The sequence below is a fragment of the Poromitra crassiceps genome (genome assembly GCF_964638095.1).
Source record: "Poromitra crassiceps genome assembly, chromosome: 8".
Taxonomy (NCBI): Eukaryota; Metazoa; Chordata; class Actinopteri; order Beryciformes; family Melamphaidae; genus Poromitra; species Poromitra crassiceps.
In genome coordinates, this window is record NC_139629.1 from 30,914,904 (window position 1) to 30,926,785 (window position 11,882).

Here is an 11,882-nt window from a genome sequence, read left to right on the forward strand (position 1 = left end):
CAGAAGAACATAAAATGAATCTCATTTTCAATCTGTTCTAGATCACAGAACAGGCAAAGTCTCTGTTCCTCAGGTACACCGCTAAACCTACCTGTCTCTATGGCAAGAGGCAAGGTACCTGAGCGTAGCTGGGCACAGAGAGATCTTTGTGTTTTGGGTAGATTTTGTTCAACATATTTTTCTACTAGATTTTGTTCAACATATTTTTTTTTCTACTTTTTCTACTTTTTCTACTTACAAGACAATACGTTCTTAATTTAGGCTTATTCCATATTTCTATAGTCCATTTTTCTTTATGTAATTGGAAGAAAGCTTTTTTAATTTCTTGAATATTGCAACGTAGTCTATTGTGAAATATGAATGACAAATCAGAAATGGAAAATAAAGATTTCACCTCACTGGCCCAGGGAGATAGTTTTGATGTTTCCCAATTGAAAATCTTTCTCGTCAGCCTATGATCAGGCATATTTACCAATCTGTTCCATAAACGAAGCATTTCACATTTATGCCTGACATTTGACGGTTCCCAGCCCATGTCTCTACAAATGGCTGCTATTGGAGAATGTTTATGAACTCTCAAAAAGGAGCGAATAGCCCTGTATTGTACTCTGTTAGATTTGGTCTGTTCGTTAAAGCCCCAGACCCCAGCTGCATAGTCTGAAACAGGACATACACAGGATCTATACAATTGGGTAAATGACTTAAAGCCTTCGTCTCTACAGTTTTTGACTTTGCTCAGTACAGAGCCCAAAGCTCTGCCAGCTGAGTCTGATAGAGTGCCTATAGCTGGGTTAAAGGTCAGGTGATCGTCCAATGTCCAAGGTACTTATACTGATTTGCATAGGTCAATGTTTTTAATCCAAAATTAAATACAAATGAACTTCTTTGTACGGAGTGTTTTCTGAAATGAACAATTTTCGTTTTCTCCTGATTTATCACAAGTCTCCATTCTGAAACACCAATTAACATATTCTGCAGATCTTGTTCACATTCGGCTAGTAAAACAATATCATCAGCATATAAAAAAAATACCTACAGTCATATCATCAATTTTAATACCCAAATTAGAATTTTTTATTTGAATAGCCATATCATTAAAGGAACACTCCGCCCATTTTCAACCAGCTTTGTATCATTAGAACATCAGTAGTATATCAGAAAACTGTAAACGGTTTTGGAGTCTGTCATTTAATTTGACAGTTATTGAGTGTTAAAGTGTGGACCAGTGACATCACAGGAGGAAACGAACTAAGGAGATCAGGGCTTCACACCCCTATATGGCTGTCATGAGGACTGCATTAGTTATAGATAAAGTAGTTAGAGTTACAATTACAAGTGCTGGTGGTAGCTAAGCTAACACAGGATAGGCTACTGCTAGCTCCCGTCGTGGCACAGGCTGGTTGGCAGGTGGGAAGGAGAAAGTGAGGGTCTCAGCTCAGCATCCTTTTAAGGCCACCCATCAGCCTACCAACCAATCACCAGCCGCACCTGTAGCAGGATAACACAGGAGAATGGAGTGAACAGCTCCACCGGGGGTAGGGAGGGAAAACACATGTCAATACACACTCAAATACAGGGCCGCTGGAAGTCACTTTAAGCAGGGGATGCTGAGAGGAAGGGACTCTCCGCCGATTTTTTTTTTACGTTTTCTTTTTACATTTTTTCCCCATATTTAGAGGAATATCTCATTTTTAATTAACATTAGGATACTGTTGTGATGTAATTATTCAGTATTTTCTCCTTTTCTCACTCATTCAGAGCAAAGAGGGAGATATATAGCATGATGATAATGCTCTATATCTCCCTATTTGCTCTGAATACACCAGTTAACATGACACAGACTTAACATGATAGAAATATTATCAGCAAACTTAATGACTAGACTAATTATTCTGATGTGAATGGCAATGATTATATCAAGAAACATTGACTCCTCTCTTTGCTGTATAGTGGGAGGTGCATTTTTGAGTAGGCTATTAAAATAGCATGTCAAGTTCACATTTCTTTATTGCCAGATTAAACAATTCGTATTGGTTGTTGGTTGGTTCAACACAACATGTGCGTGCATGCGCGTTTCTTCTTCTTCTCTAGCCTACAAGCATGTAACTTCCTTGATTGTTATTGTTGATAATTCTATTTAAATAGGCTACATTTTCAGCATATCAATGATGCAATCAGTTCCCGAAACATTCCCAAACAACAAAGGAACATAGTGCACTGCAAAATATTCTTTATTACATTTGTAAAAAAAAAAAAAAAAAAAAAAAAAATGCGGCAGCACCCGTACTTCCCGCGGCCCTGCTCAAATACAACAACTGGGACATAACACATCTAAATGGTTTCTCAGTGTGAATTACAATAAATCGTTTCTCCCCAGTGTGAACTATATGTGCCCCAATACACACTTAAAAATAACAATGACCCCCACTGGAGTGTGAGAAGTGACTCAGAGCACTCGGATGTGTACAGTTTGGTACGTATCAGACACTAAAAAGAGTTGTTCAAAAAGATGTGTTTGTTCTTTTTTGCCAATCACTAGTAAGTAAATAAATATGTAAGTATAAGTAAAAGTTTATTTATACAGCACCTATTTAAACACAGTTTACAGACACAGAAAATAAATAGATATTGTGTGAACTAATAATCAAGAATGTATATGCTTGGGAATGTTTACAAGTCTGATGGCTCTGCTCTACAGTGTTAACCTGACTGTCCACATTCTACAACAAAATCAGGACGTTCCTCAGGAGCCCGGAGACATGGGACATGAGACACGAGCTGAGCTCTGGAGACGGGCACATGTGATAAATGAAGAAAACCTGTTATAATGTCGACCTATTAATATACCTGGACATGATATCTTCCTACCTGTCCATCCGTCGAACAATCCTGGGGGGTAAGAAGATAATTACGCCTTTTACTGATGGACATTACCAATATGAGACAGTGGGGGAGGGGGCAGGGGCGGATGAAAGGATGGGAAGAGAGGCAGAGGAGGAGAGATACACCCCTTTGGGTATCAGGACATTAATGAGTACTGCGGTCACTCAGAGCCAGATAACCATTCTAATATTCTACCTGCACGTTAATGCGCTAATCAGACAGCCATCTCATCATCAGACAGCCTGAGCTCATAATGGATATGACCCAGAAATGAAGAAATCTGGCTAGCGAGGAGGAGACATTGACAGGGGATTTACTAGCCAAGTTTTCATTGTTGGAGTTGAGTTGAACTTTAGAATGATCATGTTCACCTTCCTTCCTTCCTTGCTTCGTTCCTTCCTTACAGCTTCTAAAGAGGTGTAGCTATATGGCATACTGTCAGTTACTTCTTTGGCTTCAAACAACACAATCAACTATACTGTACATTTACAAACAAGGCAGTTGTATAAAACATATATGCATAGAAACCAGTGGTTGCAAAGGTCACTGTGACCTCACAAATGCCATTTTCAAGCTCATTAATGCGATTGCTCAGTAACGCCTTGACGGAATTTCTCCACATTTGGCTCAAACGTCAAAGTCTGGACGGACATGGATGTCGTTCTAGTTTTTTCCATTATGGTGTGGCCACTTTTTCTTTTACTGTGAGTTTACATTTTTTTTTTTTTTTAAACTGTACTGTAGTTACTGACTGATGACGCAGCGTGCCTTATGGGCCTCTTAGAGACAAATGAAGAGGGAAAACAAACATCCAACAAATGCAACACTATGACTGAGCATCTGTTATGGTGACAACAAGCCTGTCTATGAGCACTGATCAGTGTCCAGAAGCAATTAGCATGTTCCCAGAGAGAAGATCACAAAGGAGAGGAAAGAGGGAGCTCATCGGCAACGGCCAAGTCCCCAGAAGGAGAGTGAGCTCACCTGAGACACAACAAAACTGCTCAAAAGTAATAAAATCAACAAAACAAAAACAAAAACACTTTTGTCAGATGACAGGAAGTGAGGTTAGAAAAACAGAAAAGTTTAGGGGATGAAATGAAAAGCAGAGAGAGTGAGAGAAGAGAGAGAAGAGAGAGAAGAGAGAGATAACAGAAGGATGAAAGAAAAGGAGGGGAAGACTGTCCCAGATGGCGGGGGCGGGGCATACGCTGAGATGTGTTCAGACAACGCTGGCAAGCTGATGTGACTTGGGGAGGAATAAAGGGACATGGGACTCTGTGTGTGTGTGTGTGTGTGTGTGTGTGTGTGTGTGACACGTGTGTGTGTGTATGTGTATGATGTGTGTGTGTGTGTGTGTGTGTGTGTGTGTGTGTGACATGTGTGTGTGTGTGTGTGTATGTGTATGATGTGTGTGTGTGTGTGTGTGTGTGTGTGTGTGTCACGTGTGTGTGTGTGTGTGTGTGTGTGTGTGTGTGTGTGTGTGTGTGTGATGTGAGGGTGTTTGATCACTCCTCAGATAATCATCAATCTCCATTCTCCGTCATCAGTGAAGATCTCTATTGAGAAATGACATCTGTACCTTTTCTGATTTTGATTTATTTACTTACCGTATTCATTTATTTATCTATCTATTTTGGGTGTTTTTATGTGGCTCAACCTGCAGAGGGCAACGAGGCACTGTTTACACCCTGCACATATTCTATTTAAAGTGTTCCATGTAAACAAACACAGGAGTGGCTCATCTGTGTTACAGTGTGGCTAACTGTGGTTATGGGGTGTGTGTGTGCATGTGTGTGTGTGTGTGTGCATGTGTGTGCGTGCGTGCCTGCGTGCGTGCGTGCGTGCGCGCGCGTGCGTGTGTGTGTGTGTGTGTGTGTGTGTACAGGCACAAATGCAGGTAAGGCCTAAAAAACGTCCCATAACTCGGACAGCAAGCGAGGAGGAAGATACAAGTGGCAACCAGCGGTGCTGAAAAATGAAGCCAAAGAACTGCCGAAAACTCCCACAGACTGCGATTTTCAGAAAATGCTTAAAAAACTCATCGAAGTGGTCCTCATGTGTGAAGAGCATCTTGCTGAACGAAGTTCATTGTTTCATAAACTTTTGTTAACCACAGACCTTATTTCATGCATTTAACCAAAATCCCCATAACAAAAACCCCATTGTCTTTTTAGATTTGGGGACCGGAATTAGCAGGCCTAGTTTGAGTTGGCCTACAAAAATGTCCTCCCTGCGTTCAGTCTATGGCTGCAAAAACAAGTCTGATTGTATAGAAGTCAATGTGAAAATGAACCCTCTTCCCACTTGCTTTATGACCTCAGTAAACACGTTCCTAATGAGTTGATGGTCTCAATCGCTAGTTTCAAGTCTTCTTCAACACAGCAGGATGTTCATTTAGTCAACTATGCTCCCATAGAGTCAAATAGTTGAGAAAGCAGACTATGCTTTGGGGTGTGATTGACAGCTCACCTGTCCAGTGATCGTGCAGCTCACCGATCACGGACCAATAAGGTGGCACTGTCGGTCTTCTCTTCCAAATAGGTCACTTTCTGGCAAAACATTTAAATAAAGAAAAAAGAGAAATAGATGGTGGCGGTCAAAATGCCAAACTCAAGGCTTCAAAAGCGGGTGATGTCATATTATGTCATAGTTGTTATGTCATAGTTGTTATGTCATAGTTGTTATGTCATAGTTGTTACGCCATAGTTGTTACGTCATAGTTGTTACGTCATAGTTGTTATGTCATAGTTGTTACGTCATAGTTGTTATGTCATAGTTGTTATGCCATAGTTGTTGTTATGTCATAGTTGTTTAAGCAATATCACACGAGAGGGAGTGCATTGTTGGCTAATATTGGCACTGCTGTGATTCGGTCGCAGGCACGAGGCCGCAGGCCGAGTGCCGTAGATAATCACAGCAGTGCCAATATTAGCCAACAATGCACGACCTCGAGTGTGATATTGCTTTTATACAACAGTTCTATTAAACAAAGCTGATTAAAAAAAAATGACAAAAAGCTGGGAAAATAGATGATTTCTGTATTTATTCCTCCGCCAACAAAAATAGTCCCCCCAGCTTTCCCTTTGCAGAAAATGTAGCCTAATCAGCCCGCCTGGTCAGGAGGAGGCATAGCGCCTGCCTGTAACAGAGATCTCCGTGTCTTATCAGCGGAGACCGTTTTGAGTCCTTACCCTGATCGTCGTAACACAGCCAGTTCTCCGTCTTTTGAAGCATGCTGTTAGATTACAACAAACTAGTTGTGTGGCTTAGCCTTCCAAAATGTTGCCGTTAGTTTTTTAGAATGTAATACATAGAATTGGGAACGTTACATTCAATTTCATTCAGACTGTCTGTCTGGCTCAATAGCCGCCATTTTCCCCCGGAGCGAGGGAGGGTGAGAGGAGGGAGGGTGTTTTACAGTAGTGGCTGAGAGAGCATAGTGGCACAGTGGTGCTCCAAGCAGGTCGCGAGGCACATTTTTTGCAACATCATCCAATCAGGGGGCATTCCCTGGCAATTCACATGGACGCGCATTGCTACGACCAGCATACTGACCAGACGTAAGCCGTGTTGGTGCAACAGGCGTAAGTCCATGGTCTTATAAGACCGACGTAGGAGTTACGACCAGGCATAGTTAAGACCAGTTGGTGCAACCGGCCCCTGGAGGTTTCCGCATTAGAATGTTGCTCCCCCTCGTCCTCTTCTGACGAGCATTCATAGTTTAAGTCAAAAGTTATGTTAGGAAAAAAATCCATCTTTGCGCTCTCGGTTACGCTTTGAATGACGTTCAATGTAACGTGGCTGGTGTTTGTTTTGTTGATTAGAGCAGCTGTGAAGCGGAGTGATATAGCCTACCCTACACACAGTGAAGCGCCAGTGCATTATCGTGAAATATAGGCACTCGTAAGATCCCTCTTGTCCAATCAAATTGCTTGGCCGGAACTACCTGTTGTATAATATGCCATAGTTGTTATGTCATAGTTGTTATGTCATAGTTGTTATGCCATAGTTGTTATGTCATAGTTGTTATGCCATAGTTGTTATGTCATAGTTGTTATGTCATAGTTGTTATGTCATAGTTGTTACGTCATAGTTGTTACGTCATAGTTGTTACGTCATAGTTGTTATGTCATAGTTGTTACGTCATAGTTGTTACGTCATAGTTGTTACGTCATAGTTGTTACGTCATAGTTGTTACGTCATAGTTGTTATGTCATAGTTGTTATGTCATAGTTGCTACATCCATATTTCTATGCAGTCCATAAGATATCAACCATGTGAAAGTGAAGTGACATCAACAAAACTTCAGTTCCTCTTCTTCTGCCTTGTTGGTGTTTCTCTCCTTTGTTTCTTTCAGTCCATCTAACCTTTGTCTCCATCTCTCTCTGGGGCATCTTTATCTGCCCAGTCTGACTGCCTGCTGTGAAAACAGGACCTTTAATCTATCCGACACTGATTGAGCTGCCAGCTACTAAATAATAGATTAGTTTGGCTCATCTGCTCTGGTCTGGCCGGTTGGGATTTGCTCTCAGAAGAGGAGAAGAGAGGAGCATCGACCATATAAACATATGGACATAGTCACCGTGACGTCACCCATTGGTTTGCAGCCAGAAGCAGCTAGTGCGAGACCAGGGGGTTTCCCACAGAGCCAGGGGGTTTCCCACAGAGCCAGGGGGTTTCCCACAGAGCCAGGGGGTTTCCCACAGAGCCAGGGGGTTTCCCACAGAGGCAAGGGTTTTCCCACAGAGGCAGGGGTTTCCCACAGAGCCAGGGGTTTCCCACAGAGCCAGGGGTTTCCCACAGAGCCAGGGGGTTTCGCACAGAGCCAGGGGTTTCCCACAGAGGCAGGGGGTTTCCCACAGAGGCAGGGGGTTTCGCACAGAGCCAGGGGGTTTCCCACAGAGCCAGGGGGTTTCCTACAGAGCTAGGGGGTTTCCCACAGAGCCAGGGGGTTTCCCACAGAGGCAGGGGGTTTCCCACAGAGCCAGGGGGATTCCCACAGAGCCAGGGGGTTTCCCACAGAGCCAGGGGGTTTCCCACAGAGCCAGGGGTTTCCCACAGAGCCAGGGAGCCAGGGGGTTTCCCACAGAGCCAGGGGGTTTCCCACAGAGCCAGGGGTTTCCCACAGAGCCAGGGGGTTTCCCACAGAGCCAGGGGTTTCCCACAGAGCCAGGGGGTTTCCCACAGAGCCAGGGGTTTCCCACAGAGCCAGGGGTTGCCCATGCACAGAGCCACAGCGCCGCCTGCAATTGGTCCATGTCGGCGATGCCCGATGACTGGAGAGGCGACCTGTCAATCACACCCCAAAGCATAGTCTTTTTTTGTTGTCTATTTGACTCTAAATGAGGCCATCATTTTCAAAATGAACATCATGCTGTGTTGAAGAAGACTTGAAACTAGCAACCATACACTCATTAGGAAATGGTTTAAGGACATAAATCAAGTGAGTAGGTCATTTCCCCATAGACTCCTATACAATCAGACCTCTTCTTACAGCTGTCTCACAAGGTTCATAGGTTTGTCTCTGATCTAAAAGTGGCCCAGAGCTACAAAAAGGTCAAGGGGTGTCACAGAGAGACTAGGAAGTGGTGTAGTGGAGGTCAATGATCTGATCAATCATTGATCAGCCCGGTGTATTGATATCGCTGCAGACTCCTCAGACTGTCCAGATAACGATGCCCACAAGGAGGGATCAGAACAGAACCTGACACCAACATTAAAAATCTGTATTCACATTTATTCACAATAAAAATGTGTAAGTGTAATGAGTGTTAAGACTTATGGGGATGGATTTCCCCATGGGGACATTAAAGGAGAACTTAACTGTTGTTATTCTTTAATGTCCCCACGGGGAAATTCAAACATGTCTTTGACATGAGTATTAACCCTAACACATGTCTTTGACATGAGTATTAACCCTAACATGAGTATTAACCCTAACATGAGTATTAACCCTAACACATGTCTTTGACATGAGTATTAACCCTAACATGAGTATTAACCCTAACACATGTCTTTGACATGAGTATTAACCCTAACATGAGTATTAACCCTAACATGAGTATTAACCCTAACATGAGTATTAACCCTAACACATGTCTTTGACATGAGTATTAACCCTAACATGAGTATTAACCCTAACATGAGTATTAACCCTAACACATGTCTTTGACATGAGTATTAACCCTAACATGAGTATTAACCCTAACATGAGTATTAACCCTAACACATGTCTTTGACATGAGTATTAACCCTAACATGAGTATTAACCCTAACATGAGTATTAACCCTAACATGAGTATTGACTTTGATTCCTTGATCAGAGAGGCCAATACAATTTTAACATACACCTCAAGTTGGTTCCAGTTAAACAAGCTTTCCTTGAATGCCAAGAAGTCAAATTTCATAATTTTCAGAAATAAAAACAAAAGTTATTCCAAGCAGAATTCAAAACTTCTCATTAATAATACTGAAATAAAACAGGTGTCTTCTTCAAAATTTCTTGGTGTTTTAGTTGATGAAAATGTATCATGGAAAAACCATATTGATTATGTGTGTAACAAAATTATGAAGTCTTATGGCATTATCAGAAGGATTTCATCACTGGTAAATCGCTCCTGTCTTCTGTCACTATATTATAGTCTGATATATCCTTATTTATCATATTGTAATATTGTTTGGGCCAGTACATATCCTTATTCTCTTCAGAAAATCCTGTTAATTCAAAATAAATTTCTTAAACTGGCTACGTCATCAAATCGTTTTGAGCCATCGGCCCCTCTGTTCAGGCAACTAAACATATTATCAATCTTCGATATAAACGTATATCAGACTACTGTTTTTATGTACAAATGTATGCACCAAGAATAATTTTTACCTACTGTTTTTTATAATTTCTTTGTACTGAACTCTAATGTCCACTCATATCCAACCAGACAATCACATAACATTCACCTTCCATTTTCCCGCACAAATTTAGGTCAATTTAACATTAGATATAGAGGTCCATCCTTATGGAATTCCACCCCCTCTTCAATCAGAACCTGTCAATCATTGCCTATTCTTAAATCTAGAATGAAAAAAACCCTGTTAAATCAATAACATCTCTTATCTGCATACATGTTTTTATCTCTTCTTCTTTACTTTCTTTTCTTTCTTTTTGTTCGTTAAATTTTAATTTTATTTCATACTTACTGATTTTATTTCTACTTATGTTATACAAGTAGAGGCCTCGTATAGGCCCTTGCGGGTCTCCTGCCTCCACTTTGCACATTTATTGTCGTGTTGATAACTATCAGTATTTTTTTTTTTTTGTATGTTTGAATATGTGCTAAATAAAAAAAAAAAAAAAAAAAATTAGCCCTAACATGAGTATTAACCCTAACATGAGTATTAACCCTAACACATGTCTTTGACATGAGTATTAACCCTAACATGAGTATTAACCCTAACACATGTATTTGACATGAGTATTAACCCTAACATGAGTATTAACCCTAACATGAGTATTAACCCTAACACATGTCTTTGACATGAGTATTAACCCTAACATGAGTATTAACCCTAACATGAGTATTAACCCTAACATGAGTATTAACCCTAACACATGTCTTTGACATGAGTATTAACCCTAACATGAGTATTAACCCTAACATGAGTATTAACCCTAACACATGTCTTTGACATGAGTATTAACCCTAACATGAGTATTAACCCTAACACATGTCTTTGACATGAGTATTAACCCTAACATGAGTATTAACCCTAACATGAGTATTAACCCTAACACATGTCTTTGACATGAGTATTAACCCTAACATGAGTATTAACCCTAACATGAGTATTAACCCTAACATGAGTATTAACCCTAACACATGTCTTTGACATGAGTATTAACCCTAACATGAGTATTAACCCTAACATGAGTATTAACCCTAACATGAGTATTAACCCTAACACATGTCTTTGACATGAGTATTAACCCTAACATGAGTATTAACCCTAACACATGTCTTTGACATGAGTATTAACCCTAACATGAGTATTAACCCTAACATGAGTATTAACCCTAACACATGTCTTTGACATGAGTATTAACCCTAACATGAGTATTAACCCTAACACATGTCTTTGACATGAGTATTAACCCTAACATGAGTATTAACCCTAACACATGTCTTTGACATGAGTATTAACCCTAACACATGTCTTTGACATGAGTATTAACCCTAACATGAGTATTAACCCTAACACATGTCTTTGACATGAGTATTAACCCTAACATGAGTATTAACCCTAACACATGTCTTTGACATGAGTTTTAACCTGAACATGACTATTAACCCTAACACATGTCTTTGACATGAGTGTTAACCCTAACACATGTCTTTGACATGAGTTTTAACCCTAACATAAGTATTAACGCTAACACATGTCTTTGACATGAGTTTTAACCCTAACATGAGTATTAACCCTAACACATGTATTTGACATGAGTATTAACCCTAACACATGTCTTTGACATGAGTTTTAACCCTAACATAAGTATTAACGCTAACACATGTCTTTGACATGAGTTTGAACCCTAACATGAGTTTGAACCCTAACATGAGTTTGAACCCTAACATGAGTATTAACCCTAACACATGTCTTTGACATGAGTTTGAACCCTAACACATGTCTTTGACATGAGTATTAATAATAATATAATAATAATAAACTTTATTTATATAGCACTTTTCAAAACATAGTTACAAAGTGCTGTACAATAAAAACAGGGCCCAAGTGGGCACAGAGAACATGAGTAAAACAATATCCAAGATGCAAAATATAAGACACAGCATAAGAGATCAAACATGTAATAAAAAACTTAAAAGAAGGATTAAAATCCCAGCATAAAAGGGGACTCAGATCAAATTAGTAAATGCTTTCCGGTAAAAATAGGTTTTATGTTGAGACTTAAAAGAAGGCACTGACTCAGACAGCCTTATTTCCAT